This window comes from Schistocerca piceifrons, unplaced genomic scaffold (genome assembly GCF_021461385.2).
Source record: "Schistocerca piceifrons isolate TAMUIC-IGC-003096 unplaced genomic scaffold, iqSchPice1.1 HiC_scaffold_889, whole genome shotgun sequence".
Lineage (NCBI taxonomy): Eukaryota > Metazoa > Arthropoda > Insecta > Orthoptera > Acrididae > Schistocerca > Schistocerca piceifrons.
Window position 1 is genome coordinate 72,244 of NW_025729156.1, and position 15,730 is coordinate 87,973.

Consider the following 15,730-nt stretch of genomic DNA (forward strand, 5'->3'; position numbering starts at 1 on the left):
TTGCAAAAAAGAAGTGCCATTTGGTACGGTAAATGGTAGCACGTCTTCACCGAAGATGCGTACTGATCATGGAGCTGCTTTTAAGAAGTGGGCGCTTCCGCACCGTTTGAGAGCGAGGAATTTCAAACAGTCAGCCTTTCTGGTCTCAGGGTACTTTCGCTTCCTCGAACAGAACATTCTGAGGGTAGTCGTAAAGTTCTGATGATCATCTCGAAAGTGTCAAGAGAAATCGTGAATCTTGGTGTTATTCCTTCGTTACATATGTCTACATGTGCATGAACACTCAGCAGTTCACAAATAAGTGCCTAACAGAGGGTGCATCGAACCACCGTCAAGCTACACACATCAAAAGAAGTTTTGCATAACCTCGGTTCCGAGAGTTCCGGAACCTCTACAGAAAATTGGAATAAAGATCAACATAAACATCATTTCCGCCCTTTTTATTGCTCGTGAAAACCACACTTACATGTTGTACCACCATACAGCGAGACCTTCAGAGGTGGTCGTCCAGATAACTGTACACACCGGTACCTCTAATACCCAGTAGCACGTCCTCTTGCATTGATGCATGCCTGTATTCGTCGTGGCGTACTGTCCGCAAGTTCATCAAGGCACTGTTGGTCCAGACTGCTCCACTCCTCAATGGCGATTTGGCGTAGATCCCTCAGAGTGGTTGGTGGGTCACGTCTTCCATAAACAGCCCTTTTCAATCTATCCCAGGCATGTTTGATAGGGTTCAAGTCTGGACAACATGATCGCCATTCTAGTCGAGCGATGTCGTTATCCTGAAGGGAGTCATGGGAGCATGAGCACGATGGGGGCGCGAATTGTCGTCCATGGCCAGTCGCAGTAGCCGAGCGGCTCTAGGCGCTTCAGTCTGGAACCGCGCGACAGCTACGGTCGCAGGTTCGAATCCTGCATCGGGCATGGATGTGTCATGTGATTAGGTTAGTTAGGCTAAGTAGTTCTAAGTTCTAGGGGACTGATGACCTCAGATGTTATGTCCCATAGTGCTCAGAGCCATTTGAACCATTTTTGTCGTTCATGAAGACGAATGCCTCGCCAGTATGCTGCCGATATGGTTGCACTGTCGGTCGGAGGATGGCATTCAGGTATCGTACAGCTGTTACGGCGCCATCCATGACCACCAGCGGCGTTCGTCGGCCCCACATAATGCCACCCCAAGACAGTAGGGAACTTCCACCTTGCTGCACTCGCTGGACAGTGTGTCTAAGGCGTTCAGCCTGACCGGGTTGCCTTCAAACACGGGTCCGACGATTGGTTGAAGGTAGTATATGCGACACTCACCGGTGAAGAGAACGTGATGGCTATCTTGAGCCGTCCATTCGGCATGTTATTGGGCCCATCTGTACCGCGCTGCATGGTGTCGCCATGGACGTCGAGAGTGAAGTTCCGCATCATGCAGCCTATTGCGCACAGTTTGAGTCGTAACAGCATTATTCAATATAGTGGCGTTGCTGTCAGGGTTCCTCCGAGCCATAATCCGTAGACAGCGGTCATCCACCGCAGTAGTAGCCCTTGGGCGGCACGAGCGAGGCAGGTCATCGGCAGTTCCTGTCTCTCTGTATCTCCTCTATGTCCGAATAACATCGCTTTGGTTCACTCCGAGACGCCTGGACACTTCCCTTGTTGAGAGCCCTTCCTGGCACAGAGTAACAATGGGGACGCACTCTAACCGCGGTATTGACCGTCTGGGCGTGGTTGAAATACAGACAACGCGAGCCTTGTACCTTATTCCTGGTGGAATGACTGGTTATGATCGGCGACCGGACACCCTCTGTCTAATAGGCGCTGCTCATGCATGATGGTTTACATCTTTGGGCAGGTTTAGTGATTTCTCTGAACAGTCAAAGGGACTGTGTCTGTGATACAATATCCACAGTCAACGTCTATCTTCAGGAGTTCTAGGAACAGGGGTGATGCAAAGCTTCTTTTGATGTGTGTATTTCTCTACGGTTCCACTTTTTGACAGCGCGGGGGAAAAACGAGCACTTAAATCTCTCTGTGCGAGCTCTGATTCCTTTTATTTTATCATGATGATCATGTCTCGCTATGTAGGTGGGAACCGACAGATATTTTCGCATTCGAAGGAGAAAGCTGGTGATTGAAATTTCAGGAGAAGATGCCGTCGCAACGGAAAACGATTTTGTTTTAATGATTGCCACTCGAATTCATGTATCATCGCTCTGTGGCACACACTCCCCTATTTCGCGATAATACAAAACGATGTGCACTTCTTTGAACTTTTTCGATGTCCTCCGTTAGTCCCATCTGATGACAGCAGTACTCCAAAAGAAGGCGGCAAGCGTGGTACACGCAGTCTCTTTAGTCGATCTGTTGCATTTTCCAGTGAATCGCAGTCGTTGGTTTGCTTTAGCCACAACATTATGTATGTCATCGTTTCAACTGAAGCTATTCGTAATTGCAATCGCTAGGTATTTCGTTGAATTTGCAGCCTGTAGATTTGTGCGGTTCATCGTACAACCGAAATTTCATTTAGTACTCATGTGGATAACTTCGCACTTTTCTTTATTCAGGGTCAATTGCTACCTTTTGCACCATACAGATACCCTGTCTAACTCATTTTGCAGTTGGTTTTGATCGTCTGATGATTTCGCAAGGCGGTAAATGACAGCATCAGCTGCAAACAATCCAAGGGGGCTACTCAGATTATCTCCTCTCATGTATGCAGATCAGGAACGGAAGAGGGTGTATGACACTTCCTTGGGGGACGCCAGATATTAATTCTGTTTTACTCGATGGCTTTCCGTCAGTTACTACGAACTGTGATTTACCTGAGACGAACTCACGAATCCAGTCGCACAACGGAGACGATACTCAATAGGCACGCAGTTTTAAGAGAAGGCGCTTGTGAGAAACGGTGTCGAAAGCCTTCTGGAAATGTAAAAATACGGAATCTGTTCGACAACCCCTGTCGATAGCACTCACTGCTTCGTGAGAATAGAGAGCTAGTAATAGATAAGATTGCCTAGATACGACTGCCTAGGTACAGCTGCAGTGGTGCACTGCTACTAAGGTAGGCAAGCGGCGTCAAAAGCATCAAGCCTGTGTTTAGTTAAGTGTTCACAGCGCCGTAACACTAAGATCCATAGGTTAACTACGTGAACAACGCGTTAATCCGATTCTGTCACAAGCGAAACCAGTTAAACACAAACTATTGTCATTATTCCAATCAGATTTCAGCGTAGCACGTAGCAGCAACACAAAGCAAAATTATACTTCACGGCGGTGTGGTTTCTGGCGCGTGTCGTCCTGTAATTGGATGAAACGGTAGCTGAATTGTAACAAGAGTAAATTGCACCCACCACAAACCACTCCAGGCACTGGCCTGTAGCATTACTGTGGCCTGGCAACTAACCGGTAAAGCGACGGCGGTTAAGCAGCGCACACAAGTAAACCTTTTACCAAGCTCCAACTGCCACGTTTCGGGGAACCAAACCGACTACTTGTCTATGGCCAACACGAATCTCAAGGTCGCCACCACAGAGCCCCTAGACATCGCTGTTAAGCAGTCACCGCCGGCGAGCCACCGAAGCCCCTCCTCGGCAGCACTTCATGCCTTTTGACCTCTCTGGACGCTCCCGATAGCGGCAAGCTAAGCATCGCTGACGGACGGACGGCGAAACAGGCAGAGGAACTATTTCAATCGATGGCTACGGCGTCAAACGTGCCGAAGAGAAAGCTCCTTGAATTAGCGTGGGCAGCCGCGGAACCCAGCGGCCGACGACCTCTGAAAAGGTCAAAATGTGGCGCAGGATGCTGAAAACTGATCCACGATTTATTTTAATTTTTTTCCTCTGTCGTCTCGATTTTTACAGACAGACCAGACTTAGAGCACAAAGACCACCTCTTCTCTTGCGATTCCCGTTTCGTGCTGAGAGATGGTCTGCCAATCGTTTTTCGTCATTCAGCCTTGTTCTGCTATACCGGAAACGTCCGCGCCATCTAACCAAACGCAGAAAAGAAATTACCGCACAATTTTGTTTTGGCTCCTCTAACAGCGCGTACCACACTGCAGCACAGGGATTTCAGTTTATTTGTTTTGTTTTGCTTTAGGGCGCAAAAAACAACTGGGGTCATACGCGCCCAATTCAAAACTATAAAACACGAAGCAGAGGAGTTACGAAACGACTATATGTCAATCCCAAGTGACAGCTAAAACAGGCACGTGGAGAATGGGCGAAAAAAGACACCACACAGAAACAGAGGTCCAAAACAAAAAGTTAAACGGCCTCCGCCACATTGTTTTGACGGATAAAAAGTAAAACGCGGTCGACAGCCCGCGCGTCATTTGCTAAAACGGCCGATAACTCAGACGGCAAACCCAAGCGGGAACGTATAAGGTTAAAACATGGACATTCTATCAGGAAGTTGCGGACAGTTAAAACTTGAGCGCAATGTGCACAAAGTGGTGGGGTAGCGCCACTTATCAAATGACGATGGCTAAAAAGGCAGTGCCCAATACTTAATTAAAACGACCTCCTCCCGGCGGGAGGGCCGAGAGGAGGTCGTCCAAGCCGCTGGGAGAGGCTTAATAAGCCGGAGCTTATTCCGGCGAAGGGAGCACCATTGGCGATGCCAAAGGGACACGACCTCTTGACAGACGGCAACACAGAGATAATCAGAGACCACAGGAACTAGTGGGCTGAGGGATGAAGGTTGCAACCTTGGCAGCAACGTCAGCAGCCTCGTTTCCTGGCAGACCGACATGACCAAGAACTCACATAAACATCACAGTGGCTCCACCAAGACTGAGCAAGTGACAGTTTTCCTGGACTCGCTGCTCTAATGGATGGGCAGTGTACAGCGCACATAGACTTTGAAGGGCGCCGAGTGAGCCCTGTGCGTGTCTGAAGGCCGACCCACGCACTTCCATGCGTAGCCGGTGACGGGGTAACGTGTAATTCCCCGCCCCGGGTAGACAGGTAGGACACGTACGTACCCCCTGGTAACGGCCAGGCCCAGGGAGGGGTGATTACCCGAGCTGATACCTTCCGAAAGTGCCGATTGGTCCCTCCGTCCGTTTGTCGGGAGGTGTGACCTGAGGTGTGAACAATCACCTAAGGCGGGAGTGCCCTCAGAGGGGGCCCCCACAAGGGAGGAGCGCGCCATCGGAGACGCCGGTAATCATGGGGGATTCTTCCGCAATGGTTTCCTCACCTTCCACTTTGTCTGCTCACAAACGTAAGTTCACTGAGTCTCAGCCACAGTCAGTTCTTCCATCGTTGCCACGGTTCCTTGTTGTTTCTCGGTCTGACGAAGGTCACGACTTCTCCACGGTCAACCCTTTCATTATTCAGAAAGGTGTCGACGCAATTGCAGGTCCTGTGAAGTCTTGTTCCAGATTACGGAATGGCACCCTGTTGTTAGAAACAGTCAGTGCCCTCCAGGCACAAAAATTGCTGCGTACCTCACTACTACACACCTTCCCTGTCCGGGTGGAACCGCACCGTACTTTAAATTCCTCGCGTGGAGTCGTTTATACACGCTCCCTCGATGGCTTGTCTGACGAAGAAATTCACCACTACCTGTCTGACCAGGGCGTAACGGCTGTTCGTAGGGTTATGAAGAGGGTTGACACAAACATCATTCCAACCCGCACTGTCTTCTTGACATTTGACAGAGTTCAACTCCCATCAAAGATCAAGGCAGGCTATGAGATAATTTCCGTTCGCCCTTACGTCCCAAACCCTACGCGTTGCTATCGGTGTCAGCGGTTCAATCACACCAGCCAGTCCTGTTCCAATCCGGCCAAATGTGTTACGTGTGGCAGGGATGCCCATGAGGGTGCTTGTCCACCTCCATCCCCTCGCTGCATCAACTGTATGGGTGACCACGCTGCTTCCTCTCGAGATTGTCCCGTTTTCAAGGACGAAAAGCTCATCCAGGAGATCAGAGTAAAGGAAAAGGTGTCGACCTTTGCTGCTCGAAAATTATTCGCCAGTCGACAGCCCACCGTGCCTCAGAAAGGAAAATACAGCACTGTCCTTGCTTCTCCTCGGCCAACAAAGGAGGCGGCCACGCAGACTTGCGACCTCACTTTTAGTGCCACGGTCGTCAGATCGGCCAGTGCAAAGATCGCCCGTTCAACCTCCCCGCTTTCGCCTGCCCACTCTATGGCTCACCCTTCGTCGGGTTCTGCTAAATCTCGAGCCCACAAGTCAGACACGAAGTCTTCGAAAACAGAGCATACTCGTGAAGAGTTTTTACGTACCGCAACTTCACAACCATCGGTTCCTCCTTCATCTAAACATCATACCTCCAAGAAGGCTACGAAGAAACCCAGTTCCTCTCCTCCTCCGCCAAGGCGTGTCCCATCTACAGCCCCACCTGGCGGAAATCGCCCTCGGCCGTCCTCTGTGTCGCCGAGGCGCACTGCTGGCGGCCGGTCAACCGGCCGATCGCTGGTGGCAGGAACTGCTCCTGACCAACCTATGGATCAGGATCTTCTGCCTTCGGCTGAATGCCATTCCATGCTGTCTGTCGCAAGCTCTGAGCATTCGTTGAGTTGACAGCGACCTTGGTCACAGTCCTCAATTTTCTGTTCACCCTATGTCCGTTATCCACTGGAATATCCGCGGCATTCGAGCCAATCGGGATGAATTGTCGATCCTCTTACGATCCTACTCGCCGGTCATCTTCTGTCTTCAGGAAACAAAGCTGCGTCCCCATGACCGCTTTGTTCTCCCTCATTTTCAGTCCGTCCGATATGACCTCCCCTCTGTTGAAGGCACCCCAGCACATGGAGGACTCACGATTCTTCTCCATGAAACTCTCCATTATCACCCAATCCCCTTAAACAGTTCCTTCCAAGCTGTCGCCGTCCGTCTTTCCCTTTCTGGATACACGTTCTCTCTTTGTACTGTATACATTCCATCGTCCACACCAATGGCACGAGCTGATCTCCTTCATCTTCTTGGTCAGCTTCCACCCCCCTATTTGCTGGTTGGGGACTTCAATGCCCACCACCCGCTTTGGCGATCTCCACATCCTTGTCCACGTGGCTCCCTATTGCTAGACGTCTTCCACCAAGCGGATCTAGTTTGCCTCAACACTGGGGCCCCCACATTTTTGTCTGCCTCCACGACACATTTATCTCATTTGGACCTTGCGGTCGGTACTGTTCCGCTAGCTCGGCGCTTCGAATGGTTCGCCCTTGATGATACACACTCGAGTGACCACTTTCCATGTGTCCTTAGACTGCAGCCTCAACTGCCATATATGCGCCCGCGACGCTGGAAGTTTGCCCAAGCCGATTGGACACTTTTTTCGTCTCTAGCGACATTCGATGACCGTCGCTTTCCCAGCGTCGACGATGAGGTCACACATATTACCGCTGTTATTCTTACAGCTGCGGAACATTCAATACCACGCACCTCCGAATTGCCCCGGCGCCCTCCAGTTCCTTGGTGGAACGAGGCATGCCATGACGCAATACGTGAGCGGCGACGTGCTCTTCGCATTTTCCGTCACCATCCTACTTCGGCCAACTGTATCCGCTATAAGCAGCTCCGTGCGCGATGCCGTCGCGTCATCCGCGATAGCAAGAAGGCAAGCTGGAAATTCCTTATTAGCTCATTTAACACCTTCACTCCCTCCTCGGAAGTTTGGAGTCGGCTTCGACGGTTCTCAGGCGCGCCTAGTTTCTCCCCGGTCTCTGGGCTCACTGTCGCGCATGATACCTTAGTGGACCCCGTCGCAATTTCTAACTCATTGGGTCAACACTTTGCTGAGATTTCGAGCTCTTCCAATTACCCGCCAGCATTTCTCCCGAAGAAACGTGCAGCGGAAGTGCGACATCTTGCTTTCTCCTCTCAAAATCACGAAAGCTACAATACTGTTTTCTCCATGCGGGAACTCCAACATGCCCTCTCTTCTTCTCGCTCCTCCGCCCCAGGACCGGATGGTATCCATGTCCGAATGTTGCTGCATTTATCCACCCATAGTCTGCGTTTCCTCCTTCGCCTTTATAATCGAATTTGGACCGACAGTACTTTTCCCAGACAATGGCGGGAAGCTATCGTCGTTCCCGTTCCGAAACCTGGAAAGGACAAACATCTCCCCTCTAGCTATCGCCCCATTTCTCTCACGAGTAGTGTCTGTAAGGTTTTAGAGCGTATGGTGAATTACCGTTTAGCTTGGTGGCTGGAATCCCGCAGTCTTTTAACACCTGCCCAATGCGGATTCCGAAAGCATCGTTCTGCAGTTGACCATCTTGTTGCTCTCTCCACTTATATCATGAACAATTTTCTCCGGAAACGCCAAACGGTAGCCATATTTTTTGATCTGGAGAGAGCATACGATACCTGTTGGAGGACAGGCATCCTCCGCACACTGTTCTCTTGGGGCTTTCGAGGCCGGCTGCCCCTTTTTCTTCGCGAATTTATGGCAGAGCGCACATTTAGGGTGCGGGTGAACACTACTCTCTCCCGTACTTTCTCCCAAGAAAACGGGGTACCCCAGGGCTCCGTGCTAAGTGTTGTACTTTTTGCCATCGCCATAAATCCAATTATGGATTGTCTCCTTCCTGATGTCTCGGGCTCCCTCTTTGTGGACGATTTTGCGATCTACTACAGCTCTCAACGGACAAGCCTTATTGAACGACGTCTTCAAGGATGTCTCGATCGCCTCCACTCGTGGAGCATCGAAACCGGCTTCCGTTTCTCACCCAGTAAGACCGTTTGCGTTAATTTTTGGCGACGTAAGGAGTTTCTTTCGCCCTCCTTACATCTAGGTCCTCTCAACCTTCCGTTTTCCGACGTCGCTAAATTCTTGGGTCTTATGTTTGACAGAAAACTGTGCTGGTCTTCCCACGTTTCCTATCTTTCGGCTCGCTGTCTGCGTTCCCTTAACACCCTCCGTGTCCTGAATGGTACCTCCTGGGGAGTGGACCGAGTGGTCCTTCTCCGCCTCTATCGCGCCTTAGTGCGCTCGAAATTGGATTATGGAAGCATAGTCTACTCCTCTGCTCGGCCGTCTATTCTTCGGCGTCTCGACTCTATCCACCACCGTGGATTACGTTTAGTGTCTGGAGCTTTTTACACCAGCCCTGTGGAAAGCTTTTATGCTGAGACTGCTGAACCTCCGCTGTCCAATCGGCGGGCAGTCCTTCTGAGTCGTTATGCTAGCCATCTGTCTTCCATGCCTGCTAATCCAGCCCATGACCTTTTTTTCGACGCCTCCTTTGATGTACGGTATGCAGGCCGCTCCTCCTCCCTACTACCCCCGGGAGTCCGCTTCCGTCAACTGCTCCATTCTCTTTCCTTCCGCTTTCCTAAAACCTTCTTGACAACTTGGGGTACAGCACCGCCTTGGCTCCGTCCCCGGATCTGCTTGCTCCGTGATCTATGTCAATTTCCGAAGCATGGTACCCCTACACTTGTTTACCGTCGGGCATTTGCTGCTCTATGTGCACAAATGACTGACGCCACATTTATTTACACCGACGGCTCGAAAACATCGTTAGGTGTAGGGAGTGCCTATATTGTTGGCGACACCCCAAACCACTTTCGGCTTCCCGACCAGTGTTCGGTTTATACTGCGGAGCTTTACGCTGTTCTCCAGGCTGTCCACTACGTCCGCCGCCATCAGCGGATACAGTACGTAATCTGCTCAGATTCTCTCAGCTCTCTCCTCAGTCTCCAAGCTCTTTACCCTGTGCACCCTCTGGTCCACCGGATTCAGGACTGTCTGCGTTTGCTCCACCTGGGGGGCGTCTCAGTGGCGTTCCTCTGGCTCCCGGGACACGCTGGTATCTGTGGGAATGAGGCGGCCGATATAGCGGCCAAGGCTGCAGTCTCTCTTCTTCGGCCAGCTATTCAGTCGCTTCCCTTCACCGATCTACGGAGCGGTTTATGTCGCCAAGTTGCTCATTTATGGCATGCGCATTGGTCAACACTTCTCCATAATAAATTGCGGGAAGTGAAAGCCCTTCCTTGCGCTTGGACCTCTTCCTCCCGAACGCGTTGTCGGGAGGAGGTAATTTTAGCTAGACTCCGGATAGGGCACTGTCTTTTTAGCCATCGACATCTTTTAAGCGGCGATCCTCCCCCACTCTGTCCCCACTGCTCTCAGCTGTGGACGGTCAGACACCTTTTAATTGAATGCCCCTATTTTAATCAGTTACGCTCTCGTCTACAGCTATCGCCTGATCTATCGTCGATTTTAGCAGATGACACGCGCTCAGCCGACCGCGTTCTCCAGTTTATTAGTGACAGTGAAATGACTTCAGTTATTTGAAGTTTTTTTTTTGGGGACAACCAACCCCTTTCTGTAGTGGATTTTTAAGGATTCCTTCTGCTTTTAGTTTCTCAAATTTTATGACCTTGTTCCCATTGCTGCTGGTTTTAAATTTCGGTTTTTTCCTGTTTCCTAAGTCACGGGCTGGGCGCTAATGACCATAGAAGTTTTGCGCCCTAAAACCACAAACAAAAAACCAGCGGGAAAGTTGCTGGTGTAAACGGGATGGTCCCATACTGGCGATCAAGGGAATCATCGAAGATGATACAATCGGTAGCCACGCATGGCAGACAGGCGGCCTGCATACCTGCTGAGGAGAAAGCCATGGCGGTGGTATTTCAGCAGCTTCTGCATACAGAATCTCAACTGGGCTAGTGTGAAAGGCGCCAGTGGCCAAACGGATGCCACAGTGGTGGAATTTCGTAGTTTCAACGAACGGAGTGGCAACATCCCCAAGATGTAAAGATGGTGGGAGAAACCATTTACGCTGCCAGTGGAAAAACGAAAGCCATTGTCGATGCTCCAGGAGTAAAGACGATCAAGACATCGCTGAAGACGCCGCTCATTGAGACAGGTCCGTGGAGAACTGTAATAGATGAGAAAATCGTCAACAAAAAGGGAGCTGAAGATGCCCGGCGAGAGACAGACCATTATAGGGTTATCGGCGATAGCGAAGAGGACGACGCTCAGGACGGAACCCTGAGGCACACCGTTTTTGTGGATAAAGGTGTCCGACGGGGCAGAACCCACATGCACCTTGAAAAACTCGGTCTTTTAAAAATTCCTGAAGGAAACGGGGTAGGCAGCCATGGAAGCCCCACGTGTAAAGAGTACAAAGAGTACCAGTTCTCCCGCAGGTGTCATAGGCCTTCTCCAAATAGAAAAACACGGCCACAGTTTTGGATTACCGCAAATGACATGGGTGGACAAAGTAACGAGATCGTCAGATGCAGAACGCCATGATCGAAATCCACACTGTGCATTCGTTAGTAAATTGCGAGACTCGAGCCACCTTACGAGCCGGCCATGAATCATACATTCCATCACCTTACAAATGCAGCTGGTGAGAGATATGGGGCGGTAGCTAGAAGGTAGGTTTTTGTCCTTACCAGGCTTCGGTATGGATATGACGGTGGCTTCACGCCAAGGTCTGGAAGATGTGCACTCTGCCCAGGTGCGGTTTTACGTTTTAAGCAAAAGGTCCTTACCCGCAAGAGAAAGGTGCTGCAACATTTGAATGTGGACAGCGTCTGGCCCTGGGACGAAGTATCGGGATGAACTGAGAGCATGATAGAGATTCCTCATAGTAAAGGCGGCATTGTAGCACTCACGACCCTGGGAAGAGAACGGTATCGCCCGAGCCTCCTCCACTTGTTTCCGATAGAGGAAGGTAGGGCGATAGTTGGAAGAGCTCGAAACTTCCGCAAAATGGCGGCTCAAGGTGTTGGAGATAGCAGTAGGGTCCATGATAACATCGTCTGCTACTTTAAATGCGAACATTTTAGGTTAGGCTTTACCGTGGCTGTTAAAGACATTAAATAAAACAACAAGTTTACTGTTACCAGTCACTGTTTATCTCCAAAACGCGTTTCAAAGGTTTAAACCACCATCAGGTGGCTTTACATTTGTTAGTATGACATTTGTCTGTGTGTTGTGACGATTTTTTGGAGGAACTTGTGGCACTGTCTAGTGGAAAAAACAAAACACTATTTCAGAACAAGTGTGAATGTCCGTGTGTTATCTTTCGTCAAACGATCGCTTCATCCGCTTCCGCGTCACCGAGCGATGTGGCGCAGTGGTAGCTCACTGGACTTCGGGAGGACAACGGTTCAAACCCACGTCCGGCCATCGTGACTTAGGTTTTCCGTGATTTCCCTGAATCGCTTCAGTCAAATGCCGGGTTGCTTCCTTCGAAATAGCACGGCCGATTTCCTTCCCCATCCTTCCATCCTTCACTAATCCGAGCTTGTGCTCCGTCTCTAATGACCTCGTTGTTAAACACACACACACACACACACACACACACACACACACACACTCTCTTCCTAGTCGCCTCCTGTGACAGCAGGGAGGGAGCGCACTTAGACGGAAGCTCTGATTTACTCTCCAATTAACCGGGTGCACTATCTCTGCTCCAGTCAAATGACTGCCCCCTTCCGTTTGCTCTGGCCGGCCTCAGATTGTTTGCGGCTTCCACGGCAGTCAGGAGATACACAGAGCACTTCACTAGGAATTCCGACGGAATGTTCTAGCTTTAGTGTAATGCAATGCCACGTTTGTAGCCGTTGGACGTCGGTTATGATACTGCATATATAATCGAACATTAAATGAAAAGTAGTGAGTCTTAATAGAACGACTTCAAAGAGATATTCGTAGTAAATGGTGAATTAACATTTATGGTAACGACCAGACCAGCTGCTCTGACTGCTTCTTCTTCTCCTCCTAATTCCAGATACATAATAGCTTACCTGGAGTTCTTTTGTCCCCATGACCGTGACAGTAACGGAGATCGAACATAGAGCACATGTTTCAGCCAGGTAGTGTTTTAGAAAGAGAGGCAGGGGGAAGATGACAAACATGTAACAGCAAAGCAGAAGCTGGATTGAATTTATGTCTATACAGAGTGAGGCATCTACAACATGACACATGAATAACTAAAAGACACTTTCAGTGATAGAAGAAAATCTTTCAAACAAAACCTGCTTAGCTTGAAGGGGGGAAAAGTTGGACTTCATAGTTTGTTTTCGTAGGTGGAAGAGTAGAGGAGGCATAGATATAAACGTTGTTATTTTAAATGGATTGGCATGTTATATTATTTATCTGTCAATAATATGATTGAAGACGCGTACAGTGCTTTAGGTTGTACTGTAATTATTTTACGCCAGATCAAGGTTTGACCTTTTACAAGCGCATTTGCAAACATACACAGTGAGACTAGGATTAAAAAAAAGTAAATAATTTAATTACATCAGATAACGTTGTTGAAAATGGTGACCATTAGCAGCCATACATGGTCTAAGACGATTGGATGTGGACAGTACTGCAAGCTGGATTTCATCCGAGCTGACAACAGAGCAGGCTCGTGCAATACGATCTTTCACGTCTTAGAAACTGTCTCGAAAGTGTGAGAGTCCATGTAAGGGGCGATGTCGCCTAGAGTTTTCTGAACTCATACTGGAAATAGGGAGCGGAACTTATCCCGAGTCCAAAGGAAAAAATATCTATTTCTGCCCGTCTGGCCACAGTAATCACAGTGCAAAGGAAAAATGTGTGTTTCGGCCCGTCTGACACAGTAGTCACACGCGAGTGGTTGGAATTTCGTTGTAAACTTTTTCAATTTAACCCACAAGTATACGTTCGGGGGCAGTAGGTCTGACGAGCGTACAGACCATTTTGTGTTGCTGGACTGACCAATCCAACAATCTTCAACTCTGTTGTTCAAAACGACAGTAATTCTCCGTGCAGAAGGTGCAGGACATAAATCTTACTAGTATCACATGACTTGTCGTATCTCCAGGGGGGTGTCCTCTTGGAATAGTGGCAGTACCTCTGTTCAGAAATCGAAATATAACACTCCTACCTCTATTGCTAATTAGGGTTTTCTATATGATTGTGTACCTAGAGTCCCTAATCTCTGGGGAAATGGCATCTACTCCGAAGAATAATGCAAAACGGAGTGAAGTAGAAGTTATAACCGAATCGCCACTGCTCAGTACTATAGCTATGACGATTACAAATAAAGTTCGGGTAACTTTACACTTTTATTACGTAAATTAATATTAGACAATAGTTAGTGGAGAATTTGGAAAAAAACGTTTTCAAAGTATGTCATTAATGAAAATAACCAACGGTCGCCAGTCCCTCAACAGAACAAGAATAATTAAATTGGAGCTGAAATTTATACTCGTAAGCAATCTTACGTAAGAATAGTTATTGGCGTCATGTCGTAGGAACAGTACCTAACGAACACTTTCAAATACTTCACACCACACATGTCACAGTAGTCAGGTAATAATCAAATAGCAGACACATACAACATATATATATATTATTTTCAAAGATCAATTAAAGTAGCCGGCCAGGGTGGCCGAGCTGTTCTAGGCGCTACAGTCTGGAACCGCGCGACCGTTACGGTCGCAGGTTCGAATCCTGCCTCGGTCATGGGTGTGTGTGATGACATTAGGTTAGTTAGGTTTAAGTAGTTCTAAGTTCTGGGGGACTGATGACCTCAGAAGTTAAGTCCCATAGGTCTCAGAGCCATTTTAGCCAATTAAAGTAAGATTGTTTACTGGCTGTGGACATAAACTTACTGACTGTCGTAATTGTAGCAAGCAGAAAGGTTGTTTGAATTTACTCATTGGTAAGGACTGTCATTTATCTGGCAGTTACTCTTTCTAATAAAAGCTATAAATTATGCCGCAAGGTATAAATTAGAAATTGTGCTTTGACAGTGAAATTCATTGTCCAAGTTACGTGAAGTCTTACTACCAATTTTTTTTATTATGGAAGTTGCTCTATTTTTAGCAATTGAATTAATACTGGCTTTTGCATCGTCCTGTTTCTGACATTCATACTACAGCCACAGATTTAATTACTACGTAATTGTCCAAAGGATGGAAAAATTGTTTTAATAATTAATAAATTAATGTTCACTTCATTTTCTGATTATCTCTGTTCGTACAAAGGAATAGGATGCATACTACTTAGATAACAAGTCAGGAAAATTATTTACGTGACAATAAGCACGAAAACAATGTTATTTAAGCAATAAAATTCCAACTACTCTGGTCAGCCTATTACACTTCTGGTTATAAAAAGTCTGGATCTTACTTCACTTTATGGTGCCGTTGGTTTGTCGAGTGGCTTCATTTCGCGGTAAAATAGGAAACAGGTTGATCTTTTTGCCATACCATAGCCAATAACAAGAGCCCACAGTACTCTTTATGTTATGTGAATTACTCTTACTGCATTTGTACAGTGCCCAACAAATGCCATACACATAGCCTGCCCATATTAAACATCCGCCAAAACAACCATTTCAACCAATTCTCTCAGCCACTGTGTGTTATCAGAGGACCAGTAATGCATGTTGCGAAGATAACGTGCCCAAGATTTGTGTTTCACGCTTCGTCTGTAAATAAAATCTTTGTCTAGAACACGTCATCTTTTTGCAGTTTCCATAGGCCCTTCGTCGAAAGTCGTCGCCATAGAGCACCTGGTTAGGTCATCAGTGGCGGATATACATATTGGCCCACTAGGCACGGGCCTAGGGGCGACCCCTTAAGGGGGGCGGCATTTTTGGCTCTGTACTCATTTTAACCTTTTACGTTTCAAAATAACTGCGCTTACAAATGACAAAATTTTTTAACATTGTTAAATAACTTGCTAGTTTAAATAAGTCTTAAAGAACGAAATTCGACAGTTCAAGCTTGGAAATATACGTAGTTTA